General features: G+C 41.2%; 1 protein-coding gene across 1 annotated transcript in view; it reads left to right on the top strand.

The window, feature by feature from the left end:
• LOC137651286 (retinoblastoma-binding protein 5 homolog) overlaps positions 1–16651 on the top strand; it is a 144835-nt gene that overhangs the window by 51865 nt on the left and 76319 nt on the right. The window lies entirely within an intron of this gene.

The following is a 16651-nucleotide window of genomic DNA, read 5'->3' as shown; positions in this document are numbered from 1 at the left end:
TTGCACCACCTTCCCTTCTCGTACATCTCATAACCTTACTCTTACCCACATTAACTCTCAACTTCCTTCTCTCACACACCCTTCCAAATTCTGTCACTAGTCGGTCAAGCTTCTCTTCTGTGTCAGCTACCAGTACAGTATCATCCGCAAACAACAACTGATTTACCTCCCATTCATGATCATTCTCGCTTACCAGTTTTAATCCTCGTCCAAGCACTCTGGCATTCACCTCTCTCACCACTCCATCAACATACAAGTTAAACAACCACGGCGACATCACACATCCCTGTCTCAGCCCCACTCTCACCGGAAACCAATCGCTCACCTCATTTCCTATTCTAACACATGCTTTACTACCTGTGTAGAAACTTTTCACTGCTTGCAACAACCTTCCACCAACTCCATATAACCTCATCACATTCCACATTGCTTCCCTATCAACTCTATCATATGCTTTCTCCAGATCCATAAACGCAACATACACCTCCTTACCTTTTGCTAAATACTTCTCGCATATCTGCCTAACTGTAAAAATCTGATTCATACAACCCCTACCTCTTCTAAAACCACCCTGTACTTCCAAGATTGCATTCTCTGTTTTATCCTTAATCCTATTAATCAGTATTCTACCATACACTTTTCCAACTACACTCAACAAACTAATACCTCTTGAATTACAACACTCATGCACATCTCCCTTACCCTTATATAGTGGTACAATACAAGCACAATTAACTGTTGTGGATACAAATAAGTAATCTATTTTATGAATTGTATACAGTAGTGTTCATTATGATGTATATACAAAGAATTCTTACTTGTTCCCACACAAATGCAAACTGTCATCCTTTAAATATGAGTACAGTATGTGTTCATCGCGAGCTTGAACAGCCGTTGAATCTTTAACAAGGTAGATGGTGGGAATCACCAAGCTGCCCGAGTGTTTCACGTCACTAATATCTTGCCACAGAGTATGGGCATACTTATTGCTGATCTGACTGTTAGATCTTTTCTTTCATTGCTTGTGCTAAATTTGTTTTATTTTGAATTTTGTGAGCACTTTTGTTTAATAGTGGAAGCGCATAGAAGGTAAGCATGTGGTGAAATAAAATTTGTTCCTTTTAACATAAAAATCCTTTGTCTTTTGGAATGTTTACCTTTTGAAGGGTGGAGCTGTATACTGTTCCCCTCCTAAATGCTGGGGCTGTATAACAGTTTCCCTATTGAAGAGAATGTGCTGCTGAAGAGAGCATGTTGCCTATCAGAGAGATAATGTACAGTATTTCTCTTTGAGTGTTACTTGGTTCACTTGGGATTTTCTTTCTTCAGGAGGAAATTTCTCATTGCGACCGGGGACGCCTGACATACCCCTGAGTGTGAACCTTGTGAAATGCCAGGGTTTTCCCTACAGTATCTCTTTGTTGGGCGCTTCCCTTGGAGAAGTTGTTGACAAAGGGAATGGGCACCTAGGAAAGCCTTTCACTTTACTCCTTTGGAATTAGCAGTCCCTCTTCTCCTTTTGGAAGGAGTGATGGTACTCTTTCACTAACAAGTACCTTTAGAGGTTATTAAAGCTCATCTGAGTACAGAAGCCAGGGAAAGATTGTGTGTTGTGGTAACTTCTCCCATATTCTGTTGTGACTAAGGAAGATTGTTCTTTGCCTTCAACGTGTTTCTGTTCAGAGCTCACTGCCGGCTGGCACCTTCAGGTCTTAATGTTTGAGCCTAACAGTTGGTTGGTATAAAGGTATCAGTCATGTTCCTCTTTGAGGCAAGTTGTGCTCAGGTGGCTATTGATCGCTTAAGAGGTTTTTCTCAACGATCGGTACCTTCAGGGTCGGTCAGTAGAAGGTGAGATCAGTGTGACTGGCTCAGGTGACCGGTTCTGCCTGGACTGGACACCAACTCCTGAAACGATTAAGGGTAACTATACAGTGAAGCCTCGTTATTCGCGATAGTTAGGTTACAGACACAGGCGCAGGAGGTTTCAAGGCCGAACTCTTTGTGGAAGAAGCTGTGCCCTGGTGCCGTCTCCGCACAAGACTTGGAGGGATTCGACGTAAGCCTAGTTGATGCCGAAGCCAAAACTGCCGACGATCCTAAACCTGTTCTGCAATGTGAGGTTGAGGAAATCGCTGCACTCGGGTGGTCCATGGGGATGGTCGTCTATGAGGACAACATTAATGAGCTGCTTGAGGATTACCAAGAGGAGTTTATGACAGATGACCTTAAGGAGTTGGAGGCCATGCAGTGAAGGTCGTTAAGGAACAGTTCTCTTGTGGTGACGAGGAGGAGGACAGCTACAACTACAACAACGACAGAAATTAAGGAGAGACTAGCTTGTTATCATAAAATGGCAGATTTCGTGGAAAAGAAATCCCCTGAAAAGGTTTACACAGTTTGTGTTCTTGCTCAGTGTAATGATGTTTGCCTAACTCATTTCAGTCACATTTTAAGAAGCAGGCAGAAACAAGCCTCCTTGGATCGTTATCTTTTAAAGAGGCCAACAGGAAGCTCAAAGTGATCCGAAAAAACAAAAAAGTTGAATTGATGAAATTTAGAAAGTACTAAACTTGATGTAAACTAAAAATGAAAAATTAAAAAAGGCAAAAAAAATTTGATCTTAAGTTTTTTGTTAAGTGTTAAGGTTTTCTGCCATTTGTTAATGTGTTTCATAAAGTTAAGTGTACATGTTTTCTGCCACTTGTTAATGATTTCTGCTGATTGTCCTCATTGTCTCACGTTTTTGTTGTCTTGCATTTATTATTGCATTATGTTCTAATAGCTACCTTACTTCATTTACATGTATTAACGGTTAGGTTAGATAATGAATGATTCACATGTACAGTATTTGGTTGTATTTCATTGGGGTTCGTACAATATATCTTTATTATAAAATTTAATGTGGTGTTTTTGTAGGTCTTGGAATGAATTAGATAATTTACATGTAAAACTGCTCTCATAAGAAAAAAATCATGATATGAAAGCCACTCCGGAACAAATTAATTTCGTATCTAGAGGTATTACTGTACTGTGGGACAGTGGGGAAGGTTGGCTTGTATATGAATGTGAGATGATTATAGTATAGAAATAAGAAATTTTATTCTTAAAACTCTGTTCATTTCTATCTCCCTCCCCTGATTTTCTTATTGCTGGCTCCCATACAATGTTGGAGATGGGACACAGCTGAAGAAAAGAGATACGATAATTTTGAGTATAAGTAATGTACCAAGGTTAAGATTTACTAACCTGGTCTCGATTACTTCCAACAAGACATCTTGCAATACAGTTTGGAATATGTGACTCACATTGTTACTTAAAGATATATATAATACCCAGACTGTTGTCGCTAAATAATACTTTTTAATGAAACGGTACTTGACTGACTCTAAATTGAATATTAAATACAACCCTATATATTCTTCTATAAGAGAGTAATAAGTTAACAAACTAAAAATTTCTTAGATCACATCCCCTGGTGCCTAGATCCCACTGGTCTCCATAAGCAAACCAGGCGAAAACCATCTTGGTGCGCCATTGAGCTCCTGTAAAACTCTTTCCAAAGAAATATTTCAGCAAAAGTTAAAGGAAGTACCTGCACTCCTAATGTCATGTTTAGTACCTTAACTTTTAAGCTATTGATTTGTTTTGGATCTAATTATTTCTTAGCTTCTGTGACCAAATTTTTAACTAGGAATGACATTGCATTTTCAAAAGGCAATTAGGTACCCTAATTGAACAAAACAAATTAGCTAACTCTAATACAGCACCAGTAGCTATTACTATACTTTATAAAGAAATTTATTTTATGCTGAAATGCTGTCGTCCAGTTTTGGCTTACTTTTTTTAAATCTCAGAAGGCTAGCCAGTCTTCACTTCTATGTACTTCTAATCTTAAGTGCCCAATTGCTAACGTAATTTGACATCCCAAGTTATGTGTTGTGGTAATAGTGTTCCATTCAGTAAAAGTTTTGAATATTCACTGGGCCGTACAGAGTTAAGATCCTCTCGCAGAACCTTGAATTCTTGAATTACATTAAATCTTTCTGCTGCCAAACTTGTGCACTTTTATATTCCTTGTCCCTAATTTAGACAACTAGACTGTGAAGCAGAAGACTAAATTGATAGGATGGATCCTAATATATCTCTGCTCACTAAAGTAAGCACTCTTAAGCAGCCTTGTTTTTGATGATGAAGGAGAGGTCTAATTGGAGAGGGACCTATGGTCATGGTTCTATCATGCCCCAGTTATCTATACCGGCACTCTAAGAGTGAGCGAGCTAGGTTTATTCCTGGCATTCCATGCATTTCTTTTTCTCTGGTATATTCAGCAGTAATTATGCCTTAGAAATGGTGCTAGAGGAGCATTTCACTGGGCAACGCAGGTTCCTTGCCCAGTAATAGATTTTTCCTTCATTAAAGTCCCTTTTTATTTCCTTTGACACAAGAAATATTCTATAATTTATAATTATAAAGTACGGTAAAGCACTGCCATTTGTGTAAAAAGACATTATATTTATATTGAAGTGACTATGTTATTCCATGATAATTCTACGATAAATAGCCGTCAAAAGATATAAAACTACTCTACAATAATAATGGAATTTACGTTATACAGAAATATAATAAAAATATCCGTTTGTTTCTTTGATACAAAAAGTATTCTGTAATGTATAATTTATAAGGTATAAATACGATAAACAAATACACCTCTGTCCTCATACACCTGACAACACAGATTACCAAACAATTCTTCTTCACCAAAGGGGTTAACTACTGCACTGTAATTGTTCAGTGGCCACTTTCCTCTTGGTAAGGGTAGAAGAGACTCTTTAGCTATGGTAAGCAGCTCTTCTAGAAGAAGGGCACTCCAAAATCAAATCATTGTTCTCTAGTCTTGGGTAGTGCCATAACCTCTGTACCATGGTCTTCCACTGCCTTGGTTTAGAGTTCTCTTGCTTGTGGGTACACTCAAGCACACTCTTCTATCTCATTTCTCTTCCTATTGTTTTGTTAAAGTTTTTATAGTTTATATAGGAGATATTTATTTTAATGTTGTTACTCTTCCTGAAATATTTTATTTTCCTTTTTTCCTTTCCTCACTGAGCTATTTTCCCTGTTGGAGCCCCTGGGCTTATAGCATCCTGCTTTTCCAACTAGGGTTCTAGCTTAGCAAGTAATAATGATAATAATAATAATAGTACTGTTTGGCTAGAGAGAGTGGTGGGATTATTTCATGGGAACATAAAAAGACTAAAATGGCTCTTACATATTCAGGAATAAAGGCTAGAATTCCAAAAACTTTGTTGGTTGGCTGAAGACAGGAGGGGGAGGGGCTGATATCAGGGAGAGGAGATTCTTTAGTGAAATCTCCGTGATTGTGAACTCGTGTGACATACAGCCTTGTGCTATACTCTTTCGTTGCTTATAAAAATTATAATAATGATAATAATAATTATAAGGATAATGGTAATGAAGATGTTATCCTGACGTCACCGTGTGTATTATCAGGCATGTTAGAAGTATATTGACATCAATGGAGTGAAAGGGTTAATTGTTTCTGTGAACCTCCATTGATGTTCACATTGCTTCTCCAGAAGCTCAGTTTAATCGACTTTTGCCCATAAGATATAAAAATGTTCTCATTTTCTTCCCTTGAGTAAACATATGTACTTAGTAAAGGAATAAGCATTTTAGAGGTAATTTGTAAAAGCCGCACTATTCTCATTGTTTCTCCAGCTGTGGACTACTGTAGCTTGTTTGCTTATTACTGTGCATTAAGATGTCTTCCTCTGGTTTTCTAAGCAGTTGTACCATGGTCTTCCACTGTCTTGGGTTAGAGTTCTCTTGCTTGAGGGTACACTAGCACACTATTCTATCTTATTTCTCTTCCTCCTGTTTTGTTAAAGTTTTTATAGTTTATGTAGAAGATATTTGTTTTAATGTTGTTATTCTTCTTAAGATATTTTATTTTCCTTTCCTCACTGGGCTATTTTCCCTGTTAGAGCCCCTGGGCTTATAGTATCCTGCTTTTCCAACTAGGGTTGTAGCTTAGGAAGTAATAACAATAATAATAATTCCCTCGTATCACAGGGGCAGTACTATGATTCAAATTATGTTGTGAAAAGATGTTTCCCTCACTGTATTTCTCATGGGATAATATGTTGTAATAGCTGCCAACCAAATTAACAATGTAAAGCTAGGGGAGAGTGGACTAGTTGATTGTAACTGGGATAATGGCAAGCCTCTACTCTCTTAGTTGAGTCTAGTTTTTAAATTGTTCCTTTCAGTAAGGGTTCTGAAAGTTCACTCTGCATTACAGATACGAATCCTCTTACAGAACTGTAAACTCTTGTGAGTGAGTTGATGTTTTAATTTGTTTCTTTCAGTAAGGGTTCTCAAAGTTCTCTACTCATTACAGATACGAATCTTCTCACAGAACCGCAAATTCTTTAATTACTTTAGACCCTTCTGCTGCTAAACAATTGCTTGCCATAATCCTATTTACTCTATAAGACAACTAGATTGCAAGGCAATAGACCAAGTGGGTAGTCTGGATCGATCATTACATCCCCTCATTCTCTGAAGGAAATGCTCTTAAACTACTGTATATCAAATTACATAGGTGGATGATGTGGCATATAGTATGATTCCCATAAACCTTGTTGGGGTGCACAAAGTCTGAACTAAACTCAGTCATTTGCATCGGGTTTCGTAGGGTAATATATTCCACTAACTTATCACAAGTCATTTCAGCCTTTGGGCTTATAGCATCTTGCTTTTCCAACTAGAATTGTAGCTTAGCTAGTAATGATAATAATGAGAATGATTAATACATTTAATATGTTATATATTTCATATGTATCTATTATATACAGTATATTCATATTGAAAATATCTCAACTTTTATACTAACAACCGAGTCATCTGCATGTATGTGCAGCATCCCCCGCATTGACTTCAGTTGTAAACAAATTGAGAAATCAGCTGATTTTCCCCTCAGTTCATCTCATGATATAGGAAGATGGAGGTTACCTTGAAAGTGAGTTATTATCTCCTTTTCAAACATTATGTAACCTTGTTGGTGAGAAATACCCTAATAAGTTGATTAACGTAAGTTTGGAAGCATCTTATTCTTCCTAATCTGCCGAAATAGCCTCTTCCAAGGGATAGAATCAATATGTTTGTCTCAAATTTAGAAAAGGCTAGCAATTCTGAGCCCTTTTTAAGCCTTTGGTCTACTATAACTTCTATAACCCCCATCATTGTACTGTACCTGATAAACAAAATTTTTTTTAATATTTTACGAATTGGTCGACTAAAGAGGCACTTTTTGTGAATATTCAAGAGGAAGCATTCTTGAATCACATTACTTAGCAGTTTTAGATGTGTTTATTGAGTTTTAATTAACTTTCCTGCTAGATTTATTAGCATTCTTGCATAAGGAAAACTGTTTTAGATAAATAGAGACATATCCTCTGTTCAGACTGTGATAGGGATTTATTGCTTTTTGAGTTAGATTTCCTACTTAATTTGTTAGTTTTTGCACAAGGAAAAAGCCACATGTTGAATACCGTTGTTGGGTGTACAACGTTATAAACAGAATGATTGAACAAATAAGCAAGAAAAGTTGATGAACATACAGATCAGTTTTCTTTTGCATGATGTTTTGGTAAAAGCTGATCATTTGCATAATTTTTAGGATGACAGTTTGTTTTGTTTGCTTTCAAGCTTGACTGCTAGCTTGTCACTGGTTAACATTAGCTGTGTAAATCCAAACACACAACTTTTATTACTGAATTGAATCTTAATAAGAAGAATTAAAGTAAATAATAAGAGTTTTTCCTATTCAGTGAAAGAAATATAAAAAAGAAAAAGACATTTTATACCAGGTGTAGAGAAAAAGACAAGATTGTAATATGAAAGAAAGAAATACTGTACGTGAATTAAAGTACATTACATGTACACCAGAGGCACAGTTGCAAGAGCTTTACCTAAACCTGAACCTGAGTAGATGGTGCAGCAGCTCATGTACCAGTTAAAAAAAACAGGATAAATGTGTTGTTTTGGATTATTCTGCTTTACAGGAAGATGAGGATGAACTAGTCACTGAACTACTGTATATCCCAATAATAAGGAGTTTAAATTAAGTTCTGATGCTGTTTTTTTCTCATTTATTCAGAGGCAGCTGCTTTCAGAACTGTGCATACCTTTCAATTCTCCCTTTCTGTTGTGAATAGAGTCATTAATTCTTTATCTCAATCACAAAGAAAGGCAGGTTATTTTAGTCTTGTTTAGTCGTTAAGCCTTTTTTTCCTCAAAAAAGTTTTGAATTGTAAAAGATTAAGCAGTTACCTTGTAGTGGTTTTGCCAACTGCTGCCAGATGTAGCACGCAGACTACCTAGTGTCAAAATGCCGACCACACTTTAACTTCGCACTACAAAAAAATACGGTGGAATGCCACAGAGATCTAGGCAAAAGGAAAAAAAAGAAAAGAAAAAGAAATGGGCACTGGGCACCACCCTTTGATTTTATTCTGGGCAATGGGACCTTGCGAGAATTTTGGAACTTCTCTATTACTGTATGCCGAATAGAAATCTAGCTAGACTAATGATTTGATTTAGGGGAAGAATAATAAAGATACTAAATAGCTCAAATCTCAGGTAAGATTTTAAAAAGGAATTTATAACATAAAAAAAAAAATGGCTAAGGCACGAAATCTTATGAAAGGAAACACATGCTATGCAAGTAAAAAATTTTATTTATTTCAGAATGATGAAAAGATAATTAGAAAAAATTATGTCCAATAATTTGGAATAATAATTGAACAGGAATGCCTAGATTAACAAAATTAATTCCATGCAAAAAAATTAATATTTAATATAAAGGCATAAAAATACCACAAACGTTCCAACTTCAGTAAACTTGGTATGGAGACAATTATAATTAATGAAGAACTACACAAATTCCTCTTCTCACTAAATGTGCAGGAAATCTTCAGAGTAAAATTGAAGGACAAAGGCAAAACACTTTTGCATCGCAGACTGCAGGAACGTAAACCTCTATTCCAACCCCACTGGAAAATCTTGGGCAGGAAAGGAATAGGTCTGTGGCTGCACAATGCCCCAAGGAGGTCAGACTGTTACTTGAACAAAAACTTGCCCCTTCACATATTCACATGTCCTTTGTCAATTGTCACTTTGTAGCAGTGACTGTCTAGATACATATAGGTGCACTCCTTGAATTTTGATCTCCTTTTATAATGTGTGTGTGGTTACAATCACATTGGAGATGTTACAGTAATCACCAACAGTTCAGATTTTTGGGCTCAGGCCATGTCGTCCTGATGGAAGTTCCTACAGGGTAGCTTCCTTGGGTATATTTGACTACGGTGATATTTCCAGAGAATTTACCTTAAGGTATCCAGAATTCTAACTCCTGGAGCGAATATCCCTAATCATATTTAACCAGGGATATCGCATAATATCAGAGGACGTATTCTTGACACGCCACATAGCAATCTACACCCCGAACAGAATTAACACTTCGAAGGGGTCAAAGTGGCAAGAAAACGAAAAACGAGAATGAAAAGGGGGGGCCGCTAGCAAGGCACCTCTCCTATCTCGCTTCGAGTGCGTACATAGCGCCGCCGACGGCGCCATCTGTATTCCTTTTTGCGTAGCTCAACAACTCGGTGTTTTCCCTGTGTTTACTCGTAAATCTTGGATTATATCAACCTTATGATGCTTTCTCCAGCCTCTTCTGCCTCTGGAAAGTTGAGTATTATCTTTATTATGTATAAATGTAAGCTCTTGGTATTTTTAAAATAATTCGATAGCGATATTTTAGTTACAAGAGCTGTTGCCTACCGGAGGCGTCCTGGACGCTGTTGCTCGCTATGCATGAGTCATTTAGTTAGCCAGAGTGACGTTCCCGGCCCTTATGCTTTAATGATTTTTAGCTATTTAGCTTTACATAGGAATTCTTTATATGATGCTATTAGTATTTTGGTTTCGGCGAATGAATTACCGATCCTAGCCTACGCTAGGCTTCGTAGCCTAGACGTTTGGCCCTAGTACTTTCATGCATGATATTCAGATTTCCGAGTGTTTTAGAAATTTATTGAAGCTTTAGGCAGTTTTATACATATAAGATATTGTTGATATTTCTTCCAAGATCGTATACGAGAGAGTTTCGGTGATTTAGGTAATAGATTCTCCTCGCGCCTAGGCAAGTTGCCTATGGAGCCCTAGTATACTCTCTCACACTCCCCGGTTGCTCTTTTCTCCTCAGAGAATAAGTGCAATCCCTTTTCCCTCTGTTTAAGCCTTAGGCTTAACCCTAATGGTTTATCTGAATAAATATTTAGATATAACTATATTAGGGTGTTTCCGTTCTTTCCTGTTTCCAGAGAATCTGGCTTCAGGAGGGGGCAGGACATCAGAGTTTTTAGTCTGGGTCTGTTTCTTTCTAGCTTAAAGAATGAGATTCCTTTGCTAGGCCTAGGGCAGACACAGGAGGCTAAGCCTCCCTATACCACTTCTGAAGGTTTCTGTACGAGATGATTCCTTCTTCTAGTGATCTAGCAGACTAGTACAGTGTTGTTGTTCTCGGTTTGAAGGATAAGATTCTTCTTTCCCTGTGAATAACAACACCAAACCTTGTTTTAGTACTGAGGGAGATGGCAAGTATTGCCGACCTCCCTCCCATGATTCCCCCTAGGCTAGGATGAGTTTTCTTGGCTGCGGGGTGATCTTTTACGAAAGCAGAGTTTGTGGGACCCTCTTCCCCCTCCCCCCCTTTCCTTAGTAATGGCCTAGCCATTATATCTCTTGGCCGTCGTTCTACATCTGTACCTAGTATTGGCTAGGATGTGGAACTGACTCGGTCCCTTGCCGGCCGGCAAAGGCCTAACTTCTGTAGAGTGTTCCCCAGACCTCCCTTGGTCTCACATCCATGTCTGTCTGTAGAGCCAGGCGGCATTGGATAGAAGGAAGCCTGAATTTACATTCTACCCCTTCTTATGTTCACTCTTTCTGGATGCAGTGCCATCTTATATCCTTACATCCATTCTGTTTCTCTTCTAGTGTTTGTACCCTAGCCCGACTGCCGGCTGGCATTGGTAGCATACCATTGCCGGCCGGCAACAGAAGCACACCATAAGATCTGCCGGCCGCCACGATTAGCGGCCGGCAGCCGGGTGCTATCATTTATAGTTGCCGGCCGGCACGCACATTTGAACCAGCGCTCTTCCACCCAATAGTCTAAAGGTAGTATACTTTGGAACTAATTTAAGGTACGTGCCGTTCGGCACATTATATTATATACAGTAGCCAGTATTTTTACAGTATAGGATATACTGCATGGAGAAAACTATAGCATAGAATATATTATAAGTTTTTCCAACACTCTTGTGTTGTCTTGTACAGCCTTTTGTGAAACCGTACAGATGAAGAAAGTGAGTTCTTTCTTTATTAACTATCCAGTATATTAAAATTACTCATAATTGGTGTGAGCTACAGTACACCTATTTTTTCCTTTGGAAATACCTTAATGGTTATTTTAGAGTAGGAATAACCATAAAAATTTTATTATCTTGAAGGTTACAGCAATTGACTGAGCAGGAAATACAAGGGTGTGTCTTTCCTTCTTTCCTTTCTAGCTTAGTTACTTTAAGCTATATATATACTTAACATTAGTTATCCAGTGATACATTTTTCACTTGATACTCATGGAATTTCTTCTCTTTACAGGAGGACCATCCGAAGTGTGGGAGTTTATTCTGCAACATCCGCAGCAAGAACTTCTGCGGACATGATTTGTGTAGGAGGCACGCAGCATGCGCAGTCTCCAAAGGTGATCGCCGGTATTGGGACCCGCAGGTATGTACAATTTGCACTAACCTGATTACCGAGGCGTAGTCAAGGGACGCAGCGAGGGAGAAGCTTCGAACCTGGGTGAGGGGCTTCCAGAAGAATACCTCTGGCCCCTATCTTCCAAGCGAGAAGATGAGGGCTTACCTTTTCCCCAAGGCATCAGCAGATGCAGTGATTCACCAGCCTCAAGCGGAGATATCTCTGGTTCAGATTCCGGTGGATTCTGAAGTCTCGGACGCCCTACAAGACATCCAACTGGACGATAGGATATCTGAGGTGTCCGAGTACACTGAAAAAGACCTTCTGGCAGAAGACCAGGATGAGGAGCTGACCCAGGCTCCGGACAATGAAGAGGAAGAATTCGACGAGGAGTCGGCTACTCTGGTTCAGGCCCCTGAACCTGTTCCCTCAACATCGTCTGCTATCCCAGAGGATCTGGGAAGGACTCTTTCTTCCATCATGAGAATGATCCAGCAGATGCAGAAAGAAAATAATGAAAAGGCGGCTGCAATGAAGTTGGAGATGCAAAGACTTGCAGCATCACGTGGGCCCCAGAAGAAGCTCAACGTGAAGGACCTTCCCTTGTGCTCAGATGCCAATCCTTGGAGGTATGCCGAGCACATGCCTATGACGACGGGAAAGATCGTCATCTCGGAGAGATTGGGCTCAGTCCCCCTCGAGGAGGTGGAATTCTGGCCCAGCAAGGAGTCGTACCCGGACTGCTATGTCCGTCTTAGGAAGGAGCCAGCCTCAAAGGAAGAGACGGAGCCGAAGGAGGTCATAGTTTTTGACCACGCTAAAGCTCAGGCTTTACTGTCAAGCTCACTGAAGGAGAGGGGCTTCACAAACTCAAAGGTACCTGCTTTGAGTAAGAAGCATCCTTCCTTTGTGGCCTCTCCTACTAGAGCCTTTCCCTTTATGGAAAAAGGGTTTAAGGCTGTTCTGAAAGCGGTCGAGGCAGGTAAACCATGTCCCTCCTTGGAGGAGTGTAAACCTCTGTCCTTGGCCTTACCCATGGATCAGAAAGACTGGAAGGACATCCATCTTACCATCTCAGTTGGGAAGTTGGAGGCTGATATTGCTGGACGTCAGTTCGGTGAAGACCTCCCGAAGCTGTCTGATTTTCTCTTGCGTAGGGAGCAAGAGACAAAAAAAAAAAGACTTGCCGCCTCAATGTCTCTGCAAATGACTCTGGAGACGATGGCAAGTGGCCCCAAGGCTTAAGAGATGTTTATGGTAGTGGCCAAAACACATCTGGCCACAGTGACGAAGGACCTTTAAAGCTTCGTCAAAGCTAGGAGAGCTTGTAGGGAGTTCGTGTTCGCCTCTGCTGCGGTGAGGCACGAGCCAAGGAAACTAATCTCCTCCTGCATTTGGGGTAAAGACCTCTTCCCTAGTGAAGCGGTCAAAGAGGTAGTGGATAAGGCTGCCGCAGAAAATAGAAACCTTCTGCAGAAGTGGGGCCTATCTCTTAAACGAAAGTCTTCCCCGGATGAGGGTCCCAACCAAAGAGGAAGACTAAGAAGCCTTGGCTACCCTCTCGGCCTGCCAAGCCGTACAGACAGCAACAGCAGCAACTTCCTTTGACCGCAGTACCCCAGATGGTGGCACAAACCCCGGCCACGTACCAGTGGGTACCCCAAGCCGTGACAACACAGTCTCCGGCATTTAACCCAGCATTCGAAGGGCAATCTACTACCTTTCGAGCAAGAGCTAGAGGATGAGCCAGAGTTTCGTCTAGACGCCCCTCAAGGGGAAGGGGGTTCAGGGGAGGTCGCGGTCAAGGAGACAAGGCCTCAGGTCAACAGCAGCAGAAGTGAAATGCTTCCGGTAGGAGGGAGACTTCATCTTTTTCGAGATCGTTGGACCTTCGATCCCTGGGCCCACAGCCTGATCAAGAATGGACTGGGTTGGAGCTGGCACAGCACTCCACCTCCGTTCCCACAATTCTTCCAACACTCTACCCCCGTTCTGGAAGAGTACATTCGAGAACTCTTGGAGAAAAGAGTAATCCGAAGGGTAAAGTCCATCAAGTTCCAAGGAAGGACTCAGAAAAACTCAGAGTCATTCTGGACTTGTCGCCACTCAACAAGTTCATAGTGAACTAAAAGTTCAAGATGCTAACACTGCAACACATAAGGACCTTACTACCCAAGCGGGCATTTACCGTCTCCATAGACTTGTCAGACACTTATTGGCACATCCCAATCAATCGTCAACTCTCCTCCTACCTAGGATTCAAGCTACAACGAAGACTCTACGCCTTCAGAGCCATGCCATTCGGGCTAAACACAGCCCCAAGGATCTTCACGAAGCTGGCGAACGCAGCTCTCAAATAATTACGCCCAAAGGGAATCCAAGTAGTGGCCTACCTGGATGACTGGGTGGTGTGGGCAGCATCCAAGACAGAGTGCATGCAAGCTTCCCAACAGGTGATCCAGTTCCTGGAACATCTAGGTTTCAAGATCAACAGAAAAAAGTCTCGGCTTTCTCCATCTCAAAAGTTTCAGTGGCTGGGAATCCACTGGGACTTACTGTCACACCAACTTTCCATCCCCGTAAAGAAGAGGAAGGAAATAGCAGGTTCTGTCAAGAGACTTCTGGATTCCAAAAGGATATCAAGACGCGAACAGGAGAGAGTGCTGGGCTCTCTCCAGTTTGCCTCAGTAACAGACCTAGTGATAAGAGCACAGCTAAAGGATGCAACCGGAGTTTGGAGAAGATATGCATCAAACGCGCGAAGAGATCTGATAAGACCAGTACCGACTCGTCTGCGAACGCTTCTCAAGCCATGGTCCAAAGTCAAACAACTGAAGAAATCGGCGCTTCTCCAGCCACCTCCCCCCTCTATGACTATTCATACAGACGCATCGAAGGACGGATGGGGAGGTCATTCTCACCGGAAGAAGGCCCAAGGAACTTGGTCCAATCTATTCAAGAAATTTCACATAAACTTTCTGGAAGCCATGGCAGTACTTCTTACATTGAAGAAAGTCTCCCCTCGCCGCTCGATCCGCATAAAATTGGTACTAGACAGCGAGGTGATAGTGAGAGGCCTGAATCGACAAGGATCGAGGTCACCTCAAATCAACCAAGTGATGTTGGCCATCTTCCGGCTAGCGGAGAAGAAGAGATGGCACTTGTCAGCAGTTCACCTTCAAGGAGTCCGCAATGTGACGGCGGACGCTCTATCCAGGCTCACGCCGATAGAGTCAGAATGGTCCCTAGACGCAAGATCATTTTCCTTCATCTTGAGTCAAGTCCCAGAACTGCAGATAGACCTCTTTGCGACGAAAGACAACAAAAAGTTACCTCTCTACGTGTCCCCGTACGAGGATCCCCTAGCGGAAGCAGTGGACGCTATGTCCCTCGTCTGGAACAGATGGTCCAGGATTTACCTGTTCCCTCCTCACAACCTTCTATTGAGGGTCCTCGACAAACAGATCTTTCAAGGGAAAAGCGGCAGTAGTGGCTCACAAGTGGCCGAACAGCATATGGTTCCCTCTGGCATTAGAACTACGGCTGAATTTTCTACCGCTACCGGATCCAATTTTGACTCAGCGAGTTCAGAAGTCGACTGTCTGCGCTTCATCACTGAAAACCCGAAACCTGCAGCTCATGATTTTCTCTCCCTAGACTTTTTAGAGGAATACAAGTCCAAATCCACCAGAAGACAATATGAGTTATCATGGAGGAAGTGGGTGTCCTTTGTCAAGGCGAAGAATCCACAAAAGATATCGACGGACTTCTGCTTATCATTCTTCATTCACCTCCATGGTCAAGGCTTAGCAGCCAACACGATATCGACGTGCAAGTCCGCCTTGACAAGACCTATTCTATATGCCTTCCAGGTCGACCTCTCTAACGACATTTTTAACAAAATTCCGAATGCCTGTGCTAGGCTCAGACCATCAGCACCTCCGAAACCCATTTCATGGTCTCTGGATAAGGTTCTTCATTTCGCTTCGCTGATGAACAATGAGGAGTGTGCTTTAAAGGATTTGACCCAAAAAGTTATATTTCTGTTCGCACTCGCTTCGGGGGCTAGAGTTAGTGAAATAGTAGCCCTCTCGAGAGAGGAAGGTCGTGTTCAGTTTTTAGATGGGGGAGAACTGAACCTTTTTTCCGGACCCAACATTTCTTGCCAAGAACGAGCTACTCACCAACAGGTGGGGTCCCTGGAGAATCTGGCCTCTGAAAGAAGATGCATCTCTATGTCCAGTGGAATGCCTAAAGGTCTATCTTCGTAGAACTTCAGACTTTAGGGGAGGTCAGCTGTTTAGGGGAGAAACATCAGGTTCAAATTTATCTCTGAAACAACTAAGGGCGAAAATCACCTATTTTATTCGCAGAGCGGATCCAGATAGTTACACCCGCAGGTCACGATCCGAGGAAAGTTGCCTCATCCATAATTTCTTTAATAACATGGATTTCGAACATCTTCACTCATACACTGGCTGGAAGTCTTCCAGAGTATTCTTTAGACACTAAGCGAAGCAAGTGGAGCAACTGAAGAGGTCTGTGGTAGCAGTGGGTAGTGTTGTCAAACCTACTGTTTAACTCTGCGAGGAACAGAGAAATTAATTGGGACGATTAATTCTAGGGTGGGTGTGTAGTCACAGACTGTTCCACAGACTAAGTGTTAGGTCACTAAGGTGTCCTTGTTGACTGTTCCATAATCAAAGGGGAACCAAGCATAAGTGCAGACACGTGTGCTAAGCGTTTCCAACGCCAGTGTGATTGAATAGTAAGACAGACTCTTATGATTTTAATA

Source organism: Palaemon carinicauda, chromosome 12 (assembly GCF_036898095.1).
Source record: "Palaemon carinicauda isolate YSFRI2023 chromosome 12, ASM3689809v2, whole genome shotgun sequence".
Classification (NCBI taxonomy): domain Eukaryota; kingdom Metazoa; phylum Arthropoda; class Malacostraca; order Decapoda; family Palaemonidae; genus Palaemon; species Palaemon carinicauda.
Note: the sequence above shows the minus strand (reverse complement) of the source record. Positions and strands in the feature narration are given on the sequence as shown.